Source organism: Vulpes vulpes, chromosome 12 (assembly GCF_048418805.1).
Source record: "Vulpes vulpes isolate BD-2025 chromosome 12, VulVul3, whole genome shotgun sequence".
NCBI lineage: Eukaryota > Metazoa > Chordata > Mammalia > Carnivora > Canidae > Vulpes > Vulpes vulpes.
The window spans coordinates 153,264,131-153,286,344 of NC_132791.1; the positions used below are offsets into that span (position 1 = coordinate 153,264,131).

The 22,214-nt window shown below is 37.0% G+C and overlaps 1 protein-coding gene and 1 pseudogene across 11 annotated transcripts in view; one reads left to right on the forward strand and one right to left on the reverse strand.

Annotated features, from left to right (window-relative positions):
* DAB1 (DAB adaptor protein 1) overlaps positions 1–22,214 on the forward strand; it is a 1,107,850-nt gene that overhangs the window by 478,987 nt on the left and 606,649 nt on the right. The window lies entirely within an intron of this gene.
* Positions 16,315–21,474, reverse strand: LOC112926045 (pumilio homolog 3-like; annotated as a pseudogene).

A 22,214-nucleotide genomic window follows, 5' to 3' on the forward strand; every position in this document is an offset into this window, starting at 1 on the left:
TAACATGCTGTGAAATCTCACAGGCCCTTAGTTTCTACATCTGTGCTGGGCTAGACTAATGGTTTTCAATAGTCTTTTCCTTCGTAAAACAAGTGACAAATGACATTCATACACTCCTGTGGCAGCCCCAGGGTTGTGCACAATTACCCATGTATTAGTTATAGCTCCCCTTTCTGCCTGCTCAGGTAAGCGTATCAGAAAGCACATGAGTGAGATTGACATTTTAGGATGACCTTGAATGCCATGCTAATTTATTTTAAAAATTAAAAATCAAATAATTTGGAAGCTTGGGTACATCATTAAATTTTAAAAGGTGATTTGCTATACAACTCCCAAAAGGTATTTCACAAAACTTGATGTTAGTAGCCTCTTGTGATGCTGCAATTCTACATTTCTGTGAGGTAATCAAGGTGCCAATAGAGAAAGGTCCACGGCTTCGAGTCTTTATTTGGAATAAGAAAACAGAAATACATTTTTTGTAGGTAGTCCTCACTTTAGTGAATATTCTCATTTCCCTTTGGAGAGTTGCTTGTCGCAAGAGTAATTTTTGATTCTCATGTTGACATGTTAAGCAGCACTCTGTTTCTAAAATGGGGTAATAACATCATCGCTTGAAAATAAGATGGAGTCTTTTTTAAGAACTGAAAATATATAGTACTTGACTAAAATAGTAGTGAGTTGTATCTTGGAATGTCTCATCATGGAATATTTATCTGCAGTCAGGGAGAAAAGTTTGTAGTATGGTGGCTATTAAAAACCCATGTAACATAGGAAAAGGATTAAGATAAAAGTTTCCAAAGGATCAAAAAGTTTAATATAAGATTTAAGTATAAAAATGACCTATATAATTTTTCATCTCCAACAATATGGTGGTCTAGATAACCTGAAGAGCTCTTTATACTATTAAATACTAGGATAAAGTAAACTTTGTAAATTTAAGACTGAGCTTATCAGAAATGAAGGAAACTATAAGAATTCTAAAACAAAGAATAATCCCAAAACAATAATCAGTAGGTTGGAATGGTGACAATAAAGCTGTGGAGTGGAAAGAAAAATTGACAATACTAATAACTCGTGGATGTAGGCAGTAAGTCTGTACTGGAAAAAAGAAACTAGTCCTTAGGTTCTCTCTTATATAAACTGAGAAAATCTTCGTATATCCTGACTTTACATGAAAGAATGGATGACAGAAATCAGAAGGCAATAAAATAATCTCTAGGGTTCTAAGAAGAAATAATTTAGAATTCTATACTCAGCTGCATTATCTTTCAAAGTATGGTTAAAACAAAGACATTTGCAGACAAAAAGCTGAGAATGTTTACTAACAAATTTAAGCTTTAGGTTCAGTTTGAATGTTTACGAATAAATTTAAGCTTTAATATTCAGTTTTGTAAAAGTAATCTATTTATTTACTTATTTACTTATTTATTTATTTATTTATTTATTTATTTATTTTTATTGGAGTTCAATTTGCCAACATATAGCATAACACCCAATGCTCATCCCATCAAGTGCCCCCCTCAGTGTCCGTCACCCAGTCACCCCCACGCCCCACCCACCTCCCTTTCCACCTCCTCTTGTTTGTTTCCCAGTTAGGAGTCTCTCATATTCTGTCTCCCTTTCTGATATTTCCCACTCATTTTTTCTCCTTTCCCCTTTATTCCCTTTCACTATTTTTTATATTCCCCAAATGAATGAGACCATATAATGTTTGTCCTTCTCCGATTGACATATTTCACTCTGCATAATACCCTCCAGTTCCATCCACGTCGAAGCAAATGGTGGGTATTTGTCGCTTCTAATGGCTGAGTAATATTCCATTGTATACATAGACCACATCTTCTTTATCCATTCATCTTTCGATGGACACCAAGGCTCCTTCCACAGTTTGTCTATTGTGGACATTGCTGCTAGAAACATCGAGGTGCAGGTGTCCCGATCATTGCATCTGTATCTTTGGGGTAAATCCCAGCAGTGCAGTTGCTGGGTCGTAGGGCAGATCTATTTTTAACTCTTTGAGGAACCTACACACAGTTTTTCAGAGTGGCTGCACCAGTTCACATTCCCACCAACAGTGCAAGAGGGTTCCCCTTTCTCCACATCTTCTCCAACATTTGTTGTTTCCTGCCTTGTTAATTTTCCCTATTCTCACTGGTGTGAGGTGGTATCTCATTGTGGTTTTGATTTGTTTCCCTGATGGCAAGGGATGTGGAGCATTTTCTCATGTGCTTGTTGGCCATGTCTGTGTCTTCCTCTGTGAGATTTCTGTTCATGTCTTTTGCCCATTTCATGATTGGATTGTTTGTTTCTTTGCTGTTGAGTTTAATAAGTAATCTAAACCATGAAAGAAAATGTTAGGAGAAATGAGGAAAAAAATATTGATAAACATGTGAGTAAGCCTCACTTGTTCAGTCAGTCCACAAAATATATTAAGTACTACATGTTAAGCACTATTGGAAAAGGGTATGCAGCAGTGTCATATTTCTGATAGGAGAGAACTTTGATAAACAACAATCACTAATTTGTGGATTTAAATATAAGATATTCCTATAATTCTAGGCAAAAAGTGAAAGGTAAAGCACAAAGAACAGTGGTCAGAATTAATCTGTTTGCTTTGGAATAGTAAGACCTTTTTTATTAACACTACATTTTAAGTAAAATATCCTTTTTAAAAGACTAAAAACTAATGAATATCTTCTAAGCTTGAAGAGAGACAAACAGATAATAAAACTTACTCCAATAGAAAACAGACAGGAAGTGAAAATATCTTTTAAATGCAGACTAAATAGAAAGTACAAACTGTTGTAACAAAGCATTAAGTTATCATTAATCACATTATATAATTAGACTAAACTCAGTTAAAATATATAGGTCAGGGGATCCTGGGGTGGCACAGCGGTTTGGCGCCTGCCTTTGGCCCGGGGCGCGATCCTGGAGACCCGGGATCGAATCCCACATCGGGCTCCCGGTGCATGGAGCCTGCTTCTCCCTCTGCCTGTGTCTCTGCCTCTCTCTCTCTCTCTGTGACTATCATAAATAAATTTAAAAAATATATATTTAAAAATATATATATAGGTCACATTGGATTACAAAATCCTACCATTTGTACTTAAAGAAATTTGCCTGGAGTATAAGAACACTGAAAGATTAGCATTTTAAGAACATGGTAAAATACATACACTGCTGAATACTATATAAAATAAACCTTCTGGACCTATAAAAATATCAGACAAAATACACAACTTTTTCTGAAAAAAAAAAAGTAGTCACTACATAATAGCATGAGCATCAGTTGGTCAAGAACGTATAACAGTTATAAACTTACATGCCCTTACTAACATATGCTTAAAATCAATAAAGTGAAAATTGACAATATAGTGTAGGTATTAAGCACACAGACTCTGAAAACAAATACCTTTGAGCTGAAATCCCAACTCCACCACTTACTAAGTGTGTGACTTATGTAACTTCTTTTTTCCATAGTTTTCTCATCTGTAAAGTAGGTTAATAGTACTAACACCAACCTTGTAGGAATATTATAAGAATATATATATTCATACATGTATAGTAATGTGGTCAGTATTATTTATATCATCATCACCAAATAGAAGAAACTTCAAATCCAAATTTGTGGCAGAAAATTCTCCTATACTTCTCATTAATTGATAAAACAGTGAATTTGCTGGTCATTTGCCTATTTATTTTCAGATTCATTCCTTGTCCTTTTGCCTATTTATTTTCAGATTCATTCCTTGTCCTTTTCTTGCACTAACTTTGTATTCACCTTCTTTGTATTGTAGAGAACCATATATCCAAGTTTTACTGCCTCTTGGCTTCCAGGAAAGCACCAACAAAAAGAATAAAGAATGGAAGGAGGAAAGAATACCAGTATGTCTCCACATAACTCTAGCATGGTATTTCCTCCTTGATTAAAACTCCAACCAGACTGCCTCTCCCTTTAGGGTCTCTATCCCCACTGAAGTTTCTCCTGTTGCAGTTCTAGTTCCTGTTAGATGGTCCCAGCTTCTGGATTCTCTCCTTGTTCCTTCAGAAATAGTTGTATAAGTGGCTGCCTGCTTTTGCTGATCTGTAGTTTGTTTCACTACTCCTCCTTTGGCTTCTCAGCTGTTGCATAATTTATGTAACCAATTCCCTAGTCAAAATACTTAGAATGATATCTGTTTCCTTGACTGGAACCTGACTGATATAATCAGTAAGACAAAATGTTAGTACAGAAAACTTTAGTACCCAATTAGTAAGCTTAATCTAATAGACCTGTTCAAAATTAATAGTAGAAGTGAATTCCAAGTGAATTTTCCCAAAATAACAAATTCTAAAGCTGTTTCATACTTTTGTGAGAGAAGGAAAAGAACTATTTGAAAAGTATTCTTCTTAAGAGTGTGAATACTGTGCCAGTGAACTAGAAACCAAAGGATATGATTGCTTTCCAGTTTACTATTACCTAAATTAGGACCATTTCTTTTCCTCTCAGATAATATTTCTCTATTATGTTCCTGCCCCTTCATCATCCCAGAACTCAGCCTGAAACTCCTTTATAGAGCATTAGTTTGTCCTTATAGCAAGCATTTATATAATAGACTCTTTTAGTACTACTATGAGCAAAATACTATGCAAAGGACTATGGATAATATATATATGGATAATATATGGATAATATAATATGGATAATATAAAGATGATAGGCCACTATAAGATGTGACCACACTTCTCTTATATAATTCAGTACAACTCTTTATAAAGTCACACCAAACTGTTCAGATTTTCCTTGCCTATAAAGTCACCTACAAAAGTCACCCTTTTGTATTAAGCATACATTTACCTTCAGAAGATATATACATGGGGTGGTAAAGGAGGAAGAAAGTGGTCCAGCCAATCATATTGGCTAGTTCTGCTCTGGCACTCAGTTAGAAAATGCATAGCCAGATGGCCTGTTTTAGCCAGGTCACCAAGCATAGCCCTCATCATTCAAATCAGGGCTTTGAACAAATCAGGTCTAGTTCACAAGCCATAATTTGGACGCTAAAAAATTCTAAATGTAAAGGAAGGAAGGGAAAGAGGGAAGAAAAAAAAAAGAAGGAAAGAAAAGAAAAGGAACTTTTCCAAAGAGGGCATTTTAGAGTCACACAAACTGGTAAATAATAACTTCAATAGACTAATAGATCTATTGGAAACATTTGCATAATGCAATTAGACACTATTAGAATTGTCCTACTTTTCAAATTCTGCTTTCTTTGTCAGATATGTACCAAATTACATATTGATCAACACAGGAATAGAATCTGCATTACTTTCTTGAGTTGGCTCTTTAACCACAATGAGTTCTCATAAACTTGTATTTTAACTGACTTTTTCAAAAGGATAAATAAGTCAGTGTCTTGAATTCTACTAGTTTAGAAAGGAACTCAAAATTGGAATTGTTCAGCTTCCTTTGCTGATCTGAGTGTTTGAGAATAGAATCATAAGAATCATAGCATCTCAAGATTGGAATAAATCCTAACTAAAATTTAGTTCAACTCCTACCTTCAATGCTGCAACGTTTATCATACAAAAAGCACTCAGATCCCAGAAGGTGACTTAAATGAGTGAAGCTAGCTGGGATTGAACAACAGAGATTAATGGGGACTGCAGCGAACTGGAGAGTGCTTAGCCCTTAGAGAATCTCTTCTGTTGCTCAGGAATTCAGGTCTGGTCTTGACAGATCTTTCAGTTTTCCAGGAGAAGCTAGAATTTTATAAAAAAATTATCTGATTTATTAAATTCAAAAAAATTTATTAAAAGTCTTCTGTATGCCAAGCATTGATCTTGATTCTAATGATACAGAAATGATTAAAACATGGTCCTTGTCCTCAAAGGAGTTCAGATTATTGTTAAATGAGATATATAATGAAGACAGTAAAGCCATTCTATAAGTGCTAACATAGAGATGTAAAATATTAGAAGAAAACATAGATGTAAAGTATTAGAAGGAAATATGAGAATTTGGATGATTTTTCCAGGTTTGGGGAAGGATAGATCTTATTCCAGGAAGTGGCTTCTTGGAGGAACTATACCTTTTGAACTATTCCTCAAAATATAAAAGGATACTTACCTTTGTATAAGCAAAGAAATGCAGTTATAAATATCCATGATGTGTTTAGCAAAAGATGAGAGGGATGGAATAACTGAAGATAAAGCAAAGTGAAGTAGGTAGTAATTAGAATAGAGATGGATTTATACTCCTGGGAAGGAATTTGTTATTTGTCCTAGTGGAATGGGAAACATACAAGTAGCATTTTATTTGAGAAAATCCCATCATGGTAACTAGGAGCACAAATTAAGGATACTGAACTAGAGTCTTTTCTTGAGAGATAAGGAACCCCTGACTGAAGGTAATGAATGTGAGGACAGAGTGAAGGAGACAAGTTCAAATGAGTAACTGCACCTAAGAAGCAAGGAGAGGGGGAAGTCAAATTAAGTGGGAAATTGAGTAAGGATGAGGTCAAAATTTCTTCCTGGTCTTTGGGCCTTAATTATTTTCAGCTGGGTGTAATCTGCATGCCAAGTGACCCATTTGGAAGCTGCCTCCCCTTGGCATCTACACCAGTCACCCCTACTCCTAAAATAATTTAGATAGAAGACCTGCTCCACAAAGAGCACTATCACCATAGACCACTACATTAGAATATTAACTAGGTATGGTAGACAGGGAGGAACCTAGCAAAGCCTGTTTGATAAAAGTTTTCTATTTCCCATTGTTTCTGAATGACCCAGAAAACATTTGTTTACCAAACATTTGCTCTTTTTTATTTCTCTGGATTACATTTCTTCCCTTTGAAGTCCCAGACCTTTACCCCTTCTCTTTAGTTCAGGATGACATATATACCTCATTTACCTGTCTTTGGAATCTCATGTCTATGTAGATTCCCTACATATCAAAATTAAATTTTATTTTCTCCTATGAATCTATCTCCTGTCAGTTTGATTCTTAGTCCAGCTAGAAGAACTTTGTACAGTATAGTAAAATCATTTCCTCCCCCACAGTCATGATGTTGCCAACAAGTTAGAAAGGGAAGAGGAGAAATTCAGGAGGGAAGGACAGCAAGAAAATGGTGGAGAGGGGACAATAATACTAGTTAAATGCCATCTTTAAATTTAACACTAGACTTTTTTATACACATAGGTCCTCCACTGTGAATTTGTTTTTAAGTTAGGGTCACTTCTAAGAAACATCTCTGTATTTTGTTATGTATCTTCATCATCCCAACAATTCACCCTAAAGCTCCTCAATTACGTATGGGCAGCCTAGTTTGGGGACAGCAAGTTTGTTCACAGAATGGATGTTCACCAGCTCAGTGTAATAAGTCTTCTCTCATTGGGGCCTATAAAAGTAAGCTTAGAGAAAAAAACAGTTGGATGGATTTCTAGTTGGATGATTTAGGACAAGATTGTAAAGTTCTCATCTCAGTTGCTTAATTATAAAGTACAGATGATAACAATAGACCTTATTTCAATATTAGTCCTCATTTCAAGATGTTCTAAAATCTTAATGCATTATTACAACTAAAGAACTTACTAATGAGAATGTGGAACGCACTAGATGAACGTCAGTTTTTATTGTCAGTGTTGTATTTCGTGAATCTAATTTAGATCATAAACTAATGTAGACACTAAATTAGAATTTTGAAGATACCATGATCTCTTCTGAATTTAGGAAGGAGAAAGAGAAGCTCCAAGTGCCAAAGAAAAATGGCTCATGGTCAGGCCATCTGGACATCTATGCTAAGGGAGCTATGTGCTGATGAGCATGCTCATTCATTCACTCATTACCTTCTTCATTTTTCAGTCATTTACCTCTTAATCTACCCACTGATTTGCTTATTCAGAAAACAGTTGTTCAAGGTCTACTATTTACCAGGCACTGAGCTAAACATTAAGTACCCCAGAACATTATAAGCTCACTGAAAACGTAAATAAGTGATTATAATGAAAATGTGGTAAATGGTACATGGAACCTGGCCCAAAATATCCATAGGGAGTGCAAAAGAGTAAGTTATTTTTCCTGAGTACAGAAGTCATTTGAATTGTGTTTTAAGAGGAAGAGTTTGCTGGCAAAAACAAAAAAGTGGTAGAGTATTTAAGACAAGGAGATCTGTCTATGCAAAGTCACAGAGGTATCAAAGACCAAAGTGCCTAAGAATAACATGTAGATAGGTGAGAGAGGAGCACAAAGAGGATGGAGGACCATGTAAGAGATGGAGCTAGAAATTCAAGAGCTTTAATCCAATGCCAAGGTGATTGAGTTCTTTCTTTCTTTTTTTTTTTTTTTTTTTTGATTGAGTTCTTTCTTGTGGACAGTGGGATTTGTGAGTGACACGTTGAAACTTGCATTTTTAGAAGAGTTTTACCCAGTGGCAGGATGGATAATAAGGAAGGACAATAGGCTAGTGGCAGTTTTTAGGTTTCTCTAGCATCACAAGAAAACCAGAAAGTAATCTTTCACAGGGTATGTTTTGAGCCTATGCAAAACTGAAGGAAATTCCTAACACCATTCTACCTTTCCTCCAAATCTTTAAAATTCTGTAGGTCTGTATTATCTTAGGTCTTGAGATGTTAATGACCTTAACTAATTGTCAACACTGGCAATTACAATGACTGATACATTATCATTTCTTACAATGAGTAATGCTAATTAAAATTGATTGTGCTAGAGCTTTAACAGCAATTATAGCCCCTCCCCCCCTTTTTTGTTTAAAACATGAGTTTTCTGTGCTGATTGGTGAACTACACAAGGCAGGCTTATTATTCTAGTGTTTACTTCCTAGATCTGCTTGTGAACCATGTTAGCAACAATTATGAAATGTTAGAAAAATGGTAAAAAACAAAACAAAACAACAACAACAACAAAAAAAAACACGCTGCATTTGTGCCATAAGAAAGATCCCAGGTTTTGATTCATTCATTCATTCAAGTGCTAGAGCCTTTATTGGAAATCTTTATATGCTAGGAACCGTGCTAGGCATAGAGGAAGCAAATGAACAAGCTATGAGTTGAGGAATTTGCAGCCCAGTGAGAAACAGACTCATTACAACATAATCACCTACAGTATGTAAATGTTATAGTTGGCACACATTAGCTCTGCCAAGTGAGAATACTGTCACATTTCTCAGAGAAGGTGACTTTTTGATGGGGTCTTCAAAATGTGAGCAGGAACTTCTTTAACTTTTATAATTACTATTTGAATTTGCAAAGCTTTTTAAAGTATCTCAAAAGAAGAGGACATGTAGTACCATAATGATAAGTTAACCAAGGAATTCAGGATTTAAAACCAGAAATTGCGCTCTGGAAAATCTGGGCTGAAAAGAAAGGAAAGGCATGCCAGTCAGGTATCAGAAAGTATGTAAAGAAGGTAAAAGGAAGCAATCACACTGTAGGGAAGGAAAATTTTTTCCCTTCTCCCCTTCTAGGTTCTTTGGCTGCTCTAATAATTAAATTAACATAAGACAGATTAACAAGAGGAAAACAAATTTAATTACAGTATGTAAGTACTTCCCAACAGCTAGGTAATTGAGATTTACATGCTATCCTGAGCTAAGAAGAAGAAGGTAGGAATCCAGGACTTCAAAGGAGAAGAAGACAATTCACAGAAAGGTGGGAAGAGCAAATGTTTGATAAATAAATGTTTGTCATGCCCTTTAGAGAAGGTTTTTTTTAATGTAAAAATAGTTATCTTAGGTAATAGCTCTCTTTCTGGTATAGGCTCCTTCTCGAAATTCTTTTCAGCAGTTAAGGCAGATGTAAAAAGCTTTTCTTAAATCTGTTAGGCCTTGATGGTTTTCAGCATGAAATAATCCTCATGCCAAACTAGCACATTCTGGGGTGGCCAACGCTGAACCTCATTAACATGTTCCAAGAAGGATGAAAAGACCATGCTCAAGTGCAATATGCCTGGAGGTCAGTGGCAAGCAAAAGCTCTGGCAAAGCAGTTCAGTTAGACAAACACCAATTGAGCATTGTGGGGGTACTCTGCCCAGAGCCCACTTTAGAGCTGAGGCATTCATAATTCCCCCAGGTGCTGGGAATGTCATGGCTGAGTCCCTCCCTAGGTACTGCCCTTTGCAGAAGAGATTCATTTTGCCCAGGGTTAATTGCCCTTATGAAGTAGCTTGTCTTCAATAACTGGTTGATGAGGGTGGGTCACAATGACCCAACCCCTTTCCTGCATTTGAGACAATTATGAAGGAATAGGGTAATGTTGGGCTTACCCCAGAAATTCTGTGCTTTATTGCTATTTCCAAAGGTTTAGGCTGAAAATTATCTGACTATCTCACTTTATTTTGTATATATGGTAATATATATGGTGTCCCAGATACTAATAGGTATGTGTGTGTGCTGAATCCAAGGGCTATTAGCATAATATTGGATGAAGTTTAATCGAAACACAAACCTTAACATTAATTCAATGGTTAATGCATAGTAAACACCCATTTCCCCCTCTTCCAATTCCATGGGGCTGGTCTGAATACTGTCAACAGTGCTCTTGGGATGGCTAAACATGATGAAGGGTCTCCCCTGTGCTTCCACCTGCAACCCCTTCCATAGCTCTTGTTCTGAAGTCTACAGTCCATTTAATAGTTAACAGATATCTTTAGCTATCAGTTTCCTACTCACCTCCATCAACAATCCCCATCAACAATCCCCAGATCCCATTTTAATTTCAAGACTCAGAAAGAAATCTTAGGGTTGTTGGTTTTTTTTTTTCACCTTATTCTTACCAATTTGTCTCCTCACCTCATCCTCCCTTAAAAGAATGCCTAAAATTAAGAGAATTGGCTATAGAGTATCATTCAGACCAGACCTAGATCCAAAACCTAACTTGGTCACTTGAAAGCCGTTTGCTTCTGGGCAAGTCACTTAACTTCTCTGTGTTCTATGTTTTTCCTTTATAAAGTAGGGGCACTATAGATGATACATGGGAAACAAAGCAAGATGCTGAATAAGCATTGTAAGGCTGAATAATAATAATAGTAATAAAGTATTACGACTACTTCATTGGTTCTGTTTTCCCTTTAAAGATACCCTTTAGCCTCCCTTCAGGCCTCTTTCCCCAGCCTATCCCCTGAGGTCTCATCTTTAGGGACATTCTTGTGCTAAGCTGAGTTTTACCTCTTATGATGTTAAGTGCATAGGTGGTCCCCATAGTTTATATTACATTAGTTTCTGATTCAAGTAAAGAATGTACTTTGATATGGCATCATTTAATAAAAGCCTAACCTGCCCCCTACCTGGCAGAGATGATGGGAGCTTATTAAGATAATGTCTTTCTAGTACTTACAGCCCCTTGAAAGACATTCACTAAATAAACAGTGGTATTTGATTTTTTGTGTGTGTTGTTTGTTTTAGCTCTTAATGCACGCTCTCTGAATTGTATTAATAGTTCCTCTGCAATGCTTCTCACAATATGGGCACTTGTTAAATGCTGCTAAATGCAAAATGGCAGTGAATGTTGCTTATCTGTGCCTCTGCTTTGCTCTTGCCCTCTTCCCGCTCTCTCTTTTTTCCTCTCTCTTTCTGTTACACCTGGAAACCCTGTGCTCCTTCTAGGTTCCTAGTCCCCTGATTTTTGACCCAGAATGTACATCAGAATCACTTGAAGACTCTTGATAGCCAGACCATATCCTAGGCTAATTAAATAAAAATCTCTAGAAGTGGGGTCCAGCCATCAGTGTTTTCTAAAGTTTCCTAGATGATTCCAGTGCTTAGCTGAGGCTGATTCCTACACATCCAGCCAGATCCCAATCAGATGACACATGAGAAGAGAAAATTAACATTTAATGTCTTCTTTCTGCTCAACTATGAGTTCCTCAAGGGCCAGTATTGTCTCTTATTCTTCTTTGCTCCCAGCAAATAACAGTCCCTGGCAAGGAATGAACACTTGGGTATGTATGTCTTTTTCTGGCTAAAAGCATAGCCTTCCTAGCTCAAAGGATTTCCCCATGCTTCTGGTTTCTGTAACAGTTGACGTAAATATCTCTTATTATTTCTAATTATCTATCAGTTTGATTGTTTAGATTCTCTCAGGTAAAAAAAAAAATCTACCACTTTATTGTACTATTTAGCAGGGAAAACAGGTCACTGCCATGTGGTTTGAAGACTGTCATCCAGGGACATGCCAGGTACCATGGTGGTGGTCTGGAGGTGGCTTGGAAGGTAGGGATGTGGAGTAGAAAGTAGAATCACACAAACCCAGGTTCATATCTCTACTATTTGCTTACTGGCACATTATTTCACCTTGCAGAGCTCTCTCTCCTCTTTGCGGAAGAGGGGAAATGATCCCTATTCAGGTGGTTAGGGTCACTGGAGGACATAATATAGAAAAAAGAGACACCATGACTGTCTTTGTCCGCTTAGACTGCCATGGTAAAATACCATAGACTGGATGTCCTAAACAGCAGATATTTTTTCTTACCATTCTGGAAACTGGAAGTCTGATATCAGGGTGTCAGCAAGGTTGGGTTCTGGTGACCACCCTCTTCCTGGCTTGCAGATGGCTGCCTTCTTGCTGTGTCTCACATGTTGTTCTCTGGTGACTCTTCTTAGAAGACCACTGAACGTTCTTATGGATTCTTCGTTATCTTCCTACAGTTCCTGTCTCTAAATATAGTCACCTGAGGGCTAGGGCTTCAACATCTGAATTTTTAGGGGACACAATTCAGGTGGTGGCAGTGACAAGCACATACTATGAGTTCAGTAATACTAATATTCTTTGTATCTCTCTGTATCAATTTCCCTTGAGATAATCAGAAAAATATCAAGGGAGAGAAATCACAACTAGATTTTGTGGGTTGAGTGGGAATGTCCTAGGCAAACAGAGGCATTTCAATCAGAGGAAAAATAGTAATTAAAGTCTGTCAAAAGACATGCCATATTTGAGGATCAATGAGAACTTCACTAGTTTTCACTACAACATGGAGTGGACAAGAGGAAAATTCATGGTAGAAAACATTAGAGATGTAATTTGGAGTATATTATTCATAATAGGGTAACCAAGCTGAAAACTGGAATTTTTCCTTGAGATAAAGGATTACTATGCCTATAGTTATGTCTTTCTGGATACCTCTTTGTTTCCCAGCTAGCCAGTTAGATTCTTGAAGTTAAGGGGCCTTGCCAAATGTTTCTTTGTAATCCACCCGTGAGCCTAGGGACAATGTCTTAAAAATGTAACAGGAATAAATTGCTTCCAAACCTTGGCATTATAGGAGCTATCACTTTTTTCATTTGTTCAATTTGAATTAAAGCCAGCCTCCTTCCTCCACGTTGGTATAAAACCCAGCATTACCCCCTTGGGGTTCAATCACCTTTATTAACTCTCAGACTGTCCCAGAACCCTGGGTCTTAAATGTGGTAAACAGAAGGTCTTCTCTCCCCAAAAGGCAAGGGCTCCCTTGTCTGACAGCTAAAGCAGGTTTTCCCCAATCACCTTGTAGATGGTCTTCAGCATGGCAACAGTTCTACTTTTCCTTCATCATCTCTGTCCACACTGCTTCTCCATGCTCTAACAATGTCTCCATGGTTTATGTGCTATGTTAACTGACTCGTCTTCACGAAGGCTCCACTCCATTCCTTAAATGCCCATTCCACCCTGTATGTCCTCAGTGGTAATCCTTGCTCCAGTTCTTAGCCCTCTGTCCTCAGAATTATTACTTCCTGAAGCCATGTTCTCCACCTCTGGGTGCTGCTCTGCTACTGGCTTGGCTGTCTTTTCCAGCTCCAAATTTCTATCTCCTCTTGAGTTTTGGGATACTTTTGTTAATAATCTTCAAAGCACAAAGCTTTTATTTCTCCCTTTACTTGGGCAATCTGAATTAATTGCCTTGACGGGCCTGACCTCTGAAAAAACAAATGCCTGTTTAAAATAAAAGGCTGATTATTATATAATGAACTATATTCAGTTTACCAAATAGTTAACTTAAACATAAATATATGTATATATTTATGCTGAATAGATGTATAATTTATGCTAATGATAATTACAAATAATAGAAAAGCGTAATAACTCCACTGCAGCTCTGATATTCATTACCAATGCTTCATTTTGCTTCTGCTCAACAGCCAAATACTGACAATTTGACAGTCCCCAGGAACTGTGCTGGGCACTGAGGACATGGAGATGGCTATGGTATCATCTTTGTTCTCAAAGAGATTAGAGTTTAGTGGGGGTGTAAGATATATACTATTAGCCAATGTATAAGGAAAGCCCTCTTAAAAAATGATTAGGCTGACACTCTAGTTTTATCATGACTCTGTTACAGAGATCACTTATTTGCTATGCTGTTGCTGTGTTAGCCTTGTTTTCACCGTGTCCATATTTACATTGGCCTTTATTTCCTTCATCACTTCCTTGTGAGATATATTATTTAGGCCTGACTGTGCTATGCTGTTGAAACTAAATAACTCCCAAATCTCTGGATGGGAGACTGACAGATCAAAGTTGTATTTTTCTTACTTACATGAAGCCTAATGTGATTAGAGAACATAGGCTGCTCCATGTTGCCACTTAGGGATGCAGGATCGCTGGACTCCTTGCCTCTTAAAGGGAGAGGATAGTGCCACCATCTCAGCTTGCATTGCAATGGAAAGGTACACCAGCTTTTAACTATTGTTACCCAGAAATAACACATAACATTTTTGCTCACAGGTCATTAGCCAAAATTTGTAACAGGACCTCAAACTAGCTACAAGAAAGGCTAGAAAATGTAGAGGAGCCTATGGTTTATTCAGCAATTGTTAATATTACTGCCACTAGAGTAGTGATTTTAGAGCATGAGCTTTGAACAATTTGCATCCTGACCCTGCTAGTTACTTTGAGTCTCCAAAGGAAGGGCATGAGAAGTAGCATCCCTCTTCCCTGCTGAGTTCTGAGCATTAAAAAAAAAAAAAAGAATCACTATATTATACACCTGAAAATAATATAACACTGTAATTTAACTAAGTGGAATTTAAACAAAAACTTGAAGAAAAAGGTTATATATGGAGGCCAAAATATTATCTATGTTAATGATTGAAGACAGGTTCCAGGATGTGGCTTTATTCCATTAGTGAAACAGATCCATTGATGGAATCCCAGAATTAGGCTGACCTTGGGACCAGGTAAGACAGATAGCATGGCTGAACAGAGAACTCACATCTTCTGCAAGACCGATGGCTCCCAAAAGAAAAGGAGGCAAGAGGAGATGAGCAAAACATGACTACACTTCAACTACTTCCCTATTAGGCAGGCCATCTTACCTCTCCAAGAGTTGGTTAAGTGAAGACTTAGCTAGAAGAAATAGCTCATAAAGAAAACTCAAAGTGAGAGAAAAGAGGGTTGTTGGGGTTTTTTTTCTATAACTCTTACTAGTTGTGACATTTGAGTCAGTCACCCAGTCTTGTGGCCATCAACTTTGCTCATCTATAAAATGGCAATGATAATATCTCACAATATCTCTTCTTGGGTCTTTTATAACTGCTAGAAATTAGGAAATGTGCTAGACTTGTAATGGGGAAGAGTTCTTCAAAGGTCTTCTATAAAATGCTCATAAATACTTGAGATAGAATTACTTATGAGTTTATAGAGACCAGATGGTTTTAAACACATCCCCCACTCCCCGACACACACATAATGTAAAAAATCTTCTCAGCTATTCTCTCCAAAAACTTGCCCACTTACTACTCCACAAGCATTTCCTCAACAATCCTCTAGGGTTGTTCTTGTTCCTAAAAGTAAATGTCTAAAACCACCTTTTTCTAGTAAAAGCAAAAGCTACCCAATTAGTATGGTTCCATGGAGGTTTCTCTTTTAACTCTTTCATGACTGTTCCCATGAGGTTTGACTGGTACTGGAGAATGGAAAATACTCAAATCAAAATAGTCATTTTCAGAAAAGCAAGCCTTCCATTTTCCCAGTGAAATACTAATTAGTCTCTGGCCTAGAGATCTAAGGTTGAGCCTTCTTAGATAAGAAATTATTTTTTTTCAAATCTAAAAGATATTTAAAAGTAGAAATGTTTTAAATGAAAGTATTAAATTATACAATTACATGTGTAGACTCTGCCATTGAGGGAGTTATTTTCGTGGTGTAGGCTGAATCTAGCATAAAAATATTTACTGCTCTGAAATGTCAATATGAAATAATCAGAATCTAAAATTAAATATTTACTGTATAATCAGCCTGCATTCATCCATCCACAATGTTCACTGAAAAACACTGATTACACTGAATTTGACCACCTGGATTTTCCTAATATTTTCAGGCTTAGGAAAAAAACTGTCAAAGTCTCACTCATAGGCATTTTCTAAAAACTTTTTGAGGGAAATCTTTTGGGACAGGGAAATATGCAATGATGACTTAAGAGAGTTCCAGATAACACATGTGCACACACACACACACACACACACACACATCGGAAGACAAGCTACCCTGCTGATCGCCCTTTGCCACATCTCTTAGGTCTAACCTCAATTTAGCAAGTCAATAAATCTTCACCAGTTCTGTAACACAAACTGTGCCAGGATATAGGGATACAATGTGGTCCATGTTCTTGAAAAGCTCGTCATCGAGTGTAAGAGACAGATTAATAAATAGCCAAAGACAGTGCATTGTGATAAATCCCACATTAAGAGTAATCGGAGAAAGACAATTATCATATCATTCCAATCATGTGTAGAATATAAGAAATAATGAAAGGAACCATCAAAGAAGTGGGGGGAACTGAGTGGGGAAAAATGAGAAAGGAAGACAAATCATGAGAGACTCCTAACTCTGGGAAACAAGCAAAGGGTTGCAGAAGGGGAGGTGGGAAGAGGGATAGGGTAACTGGGTGACGGGCATTAAGGAGGGCATGCAATAAGATGAGCACTGGGTGTTATACTATATGTTGGAAAATTGAATTTAATAAAAAAATAAAATTAAAAAAAAGAGAGTAAGCCCAGTGGTAGAGCGTAGGAGGGGTCTTAAAGAGAATCATCAAACCTGTTCTATTATTTCAAAATGAAACCAAAGGCAATATTGTTTATTTTATGAATGTCTATGCAATTGGAAGAGCCAAACGCAATTTTAACTCATTGTAAAGACCTTATTTTCAACATTTATTCTGAAGATTAATGTTGAGTTTGCCAATTCATTGGTGTGGGATGAGATTGACTCTAGGTGACATCCGTGAAAGTGCTAGAAAGGTCAAAACATGATGCAGAAGTTGGGGTTTAAGTTGTGTGATCTTAGGGTAAAAATAAGTGCTTTCTCATAGCTGCTATTTTACTATCCGTAAAACAAGCTAGACCTATTGATCTTGTAGGTACTTTCTACCTCTGAATATTTATGATATTAACTATAAACTATTTGCATTTTTTTTAATTAAAACATCCTAAAGGGACATCTGAGTGGCTCAGTGGTTGATCATCTGCCTTCAGCTCAGTTCGTGATCCTGGAGTTCTGGGATCGAGTCCCACATCAGGCTTCCCACAGGAAGCCTGGTTCTCCCTCTGCCTATGTCTCTGCCTCTCTCTCTGGTCTCTCATGAATAAATAAACATTAAAAAATAAATGAAACATCTTAGAGATGTTTCAGCAGGTAATGATATTAGCCTAATTCAAGTTATAGGTTTCATTTGCTTACTCAATAATTGATGAGACAACATAACAGTTCAAGAGCGTGGATTTGGGGGCCCATCAGAACTGGGTTTGAGTCCAAGCTTTGTCACTTTCCTGGTTATGAAACCATGAGCAATTTATTTAATTTTTCTGGGCTTTTTATCTGTAAAATGAGGAAGCTAAAGCTTATCTGAGATGGGAGTTATGGGAATTAATAATATAATGAATGCAAGAGCTTAACACAGGGCCTCACACAAAAGAGACTCTCAGTAAATAATATTTTTAATGAGTATAGCTGTGGGGTATACACTGTTCACAGTGCTGGAAAAAAAAACCTATTCCCTGCTTATACTCTGGAAAGATAGATGTGTAAATCATCATATCAAGTACACAAGAAAGGTATACGATGGGTCATGAAAAAAGTAGTATCAAAGCACAGAAAAAGTGATATTGGCTTAGAGCATGAGTTGCAGTAGCATCTAGAAAACTCTATACAGAGGAGGAATATGTCATCTGGATCTAATCTATTAGTGAATTATCTAGGCAAGTAAGGCAGGGGAGGGCAAAGAAGAAGCATGAGCAAAGATACATCGGACTAATGGTGTATGTGCTTAGAAAATAATGGGCAGTCTTATGGATCTATATGTGAAATCAACAAGGAAGCCTGTGGTAACCTTGTGAAAGGTCACATGAAGGAATTTGGGCTTCCAATAAATGGGAACCCATCAAAAGTTGATTTGCCACACATTCATTTTTATTTTGACTTCAGATTTCTTTACTCAGTCTGACTCCTTATTACTCTATTGCTTCCTTGGTCTAAATCAGGAGTGGACAAACAGCCTGAAGATCAAATCTGGTATGAGGCTCAAGCTTAGAATGGTTTTTACATTTTTTTAATTTTTTTTTATTCCAGTATAGTTAACATAGAGTGTTGTATTAGTTTCAGGTGGATAATATAGTGATTCAACAATTCTATACATTGCTGAGTGCTCATGATAAGTGTGCTCTGTAACTCCCATCATCTATTTCACCCACACTCACACCCACCTCCCCACTGGTAACCATCCGTTTGGTCTCTATAGTTAACAGTATGTTTCTTGGTTGGTCTCTCTCTCTCTCTTTTTCTTTGTATGTTTGTTTTGTTCCTTAAATTCATATGAAATCATATGGTATTTGTCTTTCTCTGACTGACTTATTTCACTTAGCATTATACTCTCTAGCTCCATCAATGTTGTTGCAAATGGCAAGACCTCATCCTTTTATGGCTGAATAATATTCCAGCATGTGTGTGTCTGTGCATCTCACACCCTTTTCTTTTAAAAAAAACTGTATTATAAATAGACTCTAATACAAAGAACAGATACCTACAGAGAGCACCCAGACTCCCAGAAAGGTGGATCTTAGCCCTTCTTTTCCACATTGAGAAAAGAAAACAGAAAAAATGATTTCATCTTGTTTTTAACTGTTTTCACTGTGCAGCCAGTTTCTCTCTCTCTCTCTCTCTCTCTCTCTCTCTCTCTCTCTCTCTTTTCTGCAGCCAGTTTTTCAAGTAGCATTTCTATTCCTTTGCTGGCATTTTTTAATTTTCTCCAATGTAGGAATCAGGCCTTTCAATTCAGCCTTGACTTTCTTTGTAACTTCTTGATCAGAGCTCTGAAGAAGACTAGAAAGAATAATGGCACCTTGGTTTTACATGTAGCTCAGGACTTCAGGTTTTTCATACCAACATGGTCTACAGATGTTTTTGCAAAAGAGCATTCTCTTCCACTTTCTTCCTCGTTTTACCTTGTTCTATTAACCACTTCAGAACTAGATGTCCTGTAGGATGTTTGCGCCATGAAGCCTTGCCACCCAGATGTAGCTCTCCAGCTGCCAACTTGGCAATGGCATTCATGGCAGGCTGGTCATCTTCAATGGAAGCTCCCAGAATGTCGGACACCAAAACACACAAAGACTTATCCAGCACCACTTCTTGGACATGTCCTTGCAGGCAGCTTAACAAAGCTGAAAAGATGGACTCTAAGAGCTCTGGTGGGTAGATCCTTGTATCCTTACTGTGTGCGTTTCTACCTCCTTTCTGTAGAACCTCAATAATTTCTTGCACTATGTGCAAGATCTCTGGGGCTTAGTAAATACAATAGGACCTTCTTTCCATATTTGTCATCTACTATGTTAGGCAAGAAGCTAATAATTTCTGTTATGATTTTCTTCTTCATAAGCTTAGTATCATCAATACAATCAAATGCCGCCAGTAAGACCAAGTGGAAATCCTGGCCATTAGCCACATTTCCAACCTAAGTCTTGACTATTTTCATATCACTTTCCTGTCCTTAGGCATGCTAACCCACAAATAGTATATGGCCACTCTAGGACCATCATGTGTTTGCCAGGTATATCACTGCTTCACAGATGGCTCCAATCTCTTTCTTTAATTCAAAATCAATTTAATTAATATATAGTATATTATTACTGTCAGAGGTAGAATTTAGTGATTCATTAGTTGCATAGAATACCCGGTGCTCATTACATGAAGTGCCCTTCTTAATGCCCATCACCCAATTACCCCATCCACCCACCTACCTCCCCTCCAGCGACCCTCAATTTGTTTCTTATAGTATCAGTCTTTTATGGTTTGTCTTCCCCTCTGATTTTGTCTTTATTTTTCCTCCTTTACCTATATTCATCTATTTTGTTTCTTAAATTCCATATATGAGTGAAATCATATGATGCTTGTCTTTCTGATCTTAGCTTTGGGGGTACATAGGTTTAAAAGTCCAAGATTACTCTCTGCACCAATGAACGCTTAATCGCTGCTTCCTTTTGGGCCATTGGAGCTAGAATCTATTTTATTTCATCCATGATAAAGCTCTAGTTTTTCTAGCTGTACCTCTTAATACTTTGTCCAGAGCTGGATGATTGGGTGAAGCTGGGAGATTGCTGACTTGTAAAGAAGAAATAGAGCTCCTCCCTCAGCATATTCCTCTGCTCCAAGAAGGCTTTGTCATTGTATGCATAACTCCACAATGACAGACACTTCTACATGCCGGAGCATCTTCCTCACATGGTCTTTAAAATTCCTCATTATCTGTGCAATCTGTAACTTTTCAGGTATTTCATACCAACATGCTCTTCAGGTGTTTTTGCAAAAGAGCCCTCTCTTCCACTTTCTTCTTTTTATTTTGTTCTATTAGCCACTTAATATCTCTGAAATATTTGGCTTTACTTAATTGGACCAAATCATCTTGCAGTTCTTCAAAAGCCTCTTTTCACTGTTCTTCATCACCATACCAAATGTAACACTGGATCACACAAGTTGAATCATGCACAAATGCAGTAGTTTTCATTTTCCTTTGAATCAACTTCAGCAAATCACTATCAACTTCACTCTTTTTTCTTTGTCATGGTCTTTTCTTCTTAAGATCTCTCAAATTGCTTTGCCAGAACAACAATGTCATAGTTGGTTTTATCATTGAGTTGCCTGCTATGCTTCAGTTCTTTCTTCTTTTTGAAGTCATCCCATTTAGGTTTCTTGGCTGCTGATTCATCACTTTTACGATTCTCCTGGAATTTTCTCTTTCTGTTGAATTTATTTGTGCTGAAATTTGTTTTCTGGTATTTTATCCCCTTGCTACTTATTTTTGAATTGCTCTGCATCTTTTTTTCCCAGGTTTTGTGGCACATTTCTCAAAGTTATTTGATGTGATTTTAGGTCCACCTTCCTTAATAACTTCTCTTGGAAATATCTTTGATGAACCAGAATCATCGTCTTTATTAAATCTGGTTTTTTTTTTTTTCTGGTGATGTCTTTGCACCTTTTCCTGTGATTTTTTTTTCCTCCTTGACTTCCATCATAGCAGTTTGCACATGTATACCACATCTTCTTTATCCATTCATCTATTCGTGAACACTTGGATTACTTCTATATTTTGCCTATTGTAAATAATACTGCAGTAAACATGGGGGTACATATATCCTTTTGAATTAGTGTTTTTGTATTCTTTGAGTAAATACCCAGTATTTTAGTTACTGGATCATTGGGTGATTCTATTTTTAACTTTATGAGGAATCTCCATACTGTCTTCTATAGTAGCTGCACCTGTTTACATTTTTGCCAACAGTGCCCAAGTGTTCCTTTTTGTCCACAACCTCACCAACACCTGTTGTTTCTTGTATTTTTTTTTTCATTTTAGCCATTTTAAAAGATATGAGGTGATATTTCATTGTAGTTTTGATTTGCATTTCCCTGATGATGAGTAATGTTGAGCATCTTTTCATGTGTCATCCATCTGGATGCCTTCTTTGGAGATTTATCTGTTCATGTCTTCTGCCCATTTTTAATTGGATTATTTGGTTTTGGGGTTTGAGTTGTATAAGTTCTTTATTTATTTTGGATACTAACCCCTTATATAATATGTCATTTGCAAATATATTCTCTCATTCAGTAGGTTGTCTTTCAGTTTTAGTTGTTTCCTTTGCTGTGAAGAAGTTTTTTTTTTTTTTTTAAGCAGTCCCAATAGTTTATCTTTACTTTTATTTCCCTTGCCTCAAGAGACATATCTAGACAAATGTTGCAATGGCCAAAGTCAGAA